Source organism: Protomyctophum bolini, assembly GCF_963924005.1.
Source record: "Protomyctophum bolini genome assembly, chromosome: 21".
In the NCBI taxonomy this organism is placed as follows: domain Eukaryota; kingdom Metazoa; phylum Chordata; class Actinopteri; order Myctophiformes; family Myctophidae; genus Protomyctophum; species Protomyctophum bolini.
The window spans coordinates 33,642,246-33,645,118 of record NC_137882.1 but is presented as its reverse complement, the minus strand read 5'-3'; the positions used below and the strand labels follow the sequence as shown (position 1 = coordinate 33,645,118).

At 39.9% G+C, this 2,873-nt stretch overlaps 1 long non-coding RNA gene across 1 annotated transcript; it reads left to right on the top strand.

Moving 5' to 3' along the window:
• Positions 1-905: 905 nt before the first annotated feature.
• On the top strand, positions 906-2,873 carry LOC308336758. Its single transcript, XR_013966178.1, has 3 exons — positions 906-1,046; positions 2,008-2,187; positions 2,809-2,873. It is a non-coding gene; the product is annotated as an uncharacterized lncRNA (long non-coding RNA).

Below are 2,873 nucleotides of genomic sequence, written 5' to 3'. Positions count from 1 at the left end.
ACAGTAGAGTGATATATAAAGTAAAAATCACACCTGTGTGAAGTGAGGGGCGCTCTTATCATCAACGGGTGCTAATGTTTGTTTTAGTCTTCAACACAAACATTACATTTCTCTTTATCGTCTATGAGGCGTTTCCTGAAACAAGCATCGTTTTAAAAACAAACATTAAAGCTGTATATAGGAGGGGCTAGGGCCCCTCAAAGATACAAAACAAATGTAGCCTACCAATTAACATTACAGACTAATACAGTGTAAAACATATGGTTTAATACCCATTTAGACCTGAGGACGATTCTAAAAAAAATGGCTTCTAGTTTTCTGAAAAACCTCATGTTTCTGTCAGTCGTTCTCAAACATTTTCATGTCAAGGACCCCCAGGATTATATGTATTGGCTGCGGACCCCCATCTGAAAATATGTAGTTCCAGGGACCCCCCCCCCCAGAAGCAAACATTTGAGTTGAAAACGTTCGCTCTGAAAGAATATATATTCAAAGATTTGTACTACATTTTTACATATTTTTCAAAAATAGTTCTTGTAGATCTGCTATTTTCCAATAGCTAAAGTATAACATAATGCTTAAAAAAGGGGTTCTTAATAGAGACACAGGACTGCATGTAATGAAAGTGTGCAGTCAGACAAAGGGACTGAAGACCAGAACAAAGACCAAAGGTGTTTCTGTTGAATTTCCATGAAAAACAGGAGAGGGAGCAAATAGAGTTGTATATAGTAGCCAGTAAACGTGTTCATATAGGCAAAGCTGGACATCTTTGTTTGCGATAAAACTCTCCCCCAGCTCTCTTCACGTGCATGCAAATGTGCGATAGCGTGTGCCTTGTCTGATGAAACCCTGTATAAGAGAGATCACGAGGAGCTGTGTTTCCAGAAGCTCTTCCAGAACCTTGACTTCAGTCACTGAGGAGGACATCATCCCTGACACATCATCAACACTCGGAGGACTCGTCCAGCTAATTGTCCACCATGGAGAAGACCAGGTCTATCACCCTTCTGCTTCTATGTCTGGCTCTGACCACTGTGCTCTGCAAGGTAAGTGCTGCTCTTGTTCAAGGTCAAATTGTCAGGTAATTAAATGGCAGAGGTTGGACAAAATGATTCTGACAGGACATTAGGTCTACTAACCAGGATAAAACATTACGCTAATCTGCTCACTGCTAATACCTTAATCCAAGATGGCCCTATTAATAACCTATTATAAGGAAATATTTTCTAAATGTCATTATGACATTATGACACCACTAGGGGGTTTTCATGATTCATCCATTCCAAGCATTAGTTTTGCACAAAAAAACACTCCTTGGGCTAAAAACGTCCATAAATGTGATGAGGTCAGCACATTTGGGTGGCTATGGCCGAATATGAATGAAAGTTATGCCTTATAATAGGTTATCAATAGGGCAGTCTTGGATTAAGGCAACATTTAGAGTATTAGCAGTGAGAATATTTTATCCTGGCTAGTAGAGCTAATACTTATCAGAATCAGTTGAGAAACAAAATAATCCAATGTTGTGCTGAGAGAACTACTACTATTATTTATTAATTAGTAATAAAATAATCCAATGTTGTCCAACCTGAGAGGACTAAAAGGTTCTTCTTTATGGTTGTATCTTATGTATACAGATACATGTGGAGCAAGTCAAAGTGTAACGCTTAGTTTAGTTTGGCTTCTTTACCCATTTAATGGCATTTAGCTATCTCTCTGACACCCAATTTATATTGTAAAATCAATGTTAATTTAACTCTGAGAGTGTACACATTTCTTTACACATTTTGTACACTCTCAGAGTTACAGACCCATAAGGGTCCATTTGGTTCCAAGCTGTGTACCCCCTGGAACTCCCTCAAGGATCCCTGGGGGTCCCCGGACCACACTTTGGGAATCACTGTACGCTACATTATATGTACCCACAACTGTTAGGAGAGAGAAACAGCACCATCTACTGTTGCCCTCCTGGATTTTAACTTGATATTTCATTATTCACTTTTCTAGACTATAGCCACAGAGCCAGAAGGACCAGAAGACCAAACCAGGGAATCTGTTGAGACGAGGGGACTGGGAGGAGGTGAATCAGTTGAGACGATCGGAGGAGGTGAATCTGTTGAGACAGAGGGAGGAGATGGATCTGTTGAGACAAAGGGAGGAGATGGATCTGTTGAGAAGAGGGGATGGGTAAGGTATCCCACTTATTAATACATGGCTACTTAATAAATAATAAAAGTATTCCATAAGGGATGAAATAACACACTGCTGAATTCAGCAATTGACCAATCAGAACCAAGCATTCAACCAAGCCGTGTAATAAATGCACATAACCTTCACATTGTTATGCATTGTTAGCTTGTAAATCTTTTCTATGTTGAGACCGGCATGCAATGTATTATAATGAGAGGGGTCATAACGCTTACAAATGACCATAGCTACATTTGATGGCATATACACGAACAATAAAGCAAGCACATTGATAAGAAAGTGCTGTCTAAATAATTACCTATATTAACTTATAATGCAGTCATTTTTCCATTACTTCCATATTATATTATGGATGTCCCGATCGCTTACGATCCAATCCCGATACCTCAATTTCTGTGTTATCCGATACCGAATACAGATACCAGTGTTGTGATCTCATGTTGTGTTTATAGCTATCTATCTATATATCTGGTGTTGTGTTTATAGCTATATATACACACACACACACACACACACACACACACACACACACGCTTTCCTCTGAGGTGGAAAGCCTGGTGACATGTGAATGACTGCAACATTTCTGTGTCTTTATTCCAGGGAGAGGTTGGTGGAGCGCTGGGGCATGCGCTGGGGCATGCGGCAGGGCATTGGTTTGGTTAGGG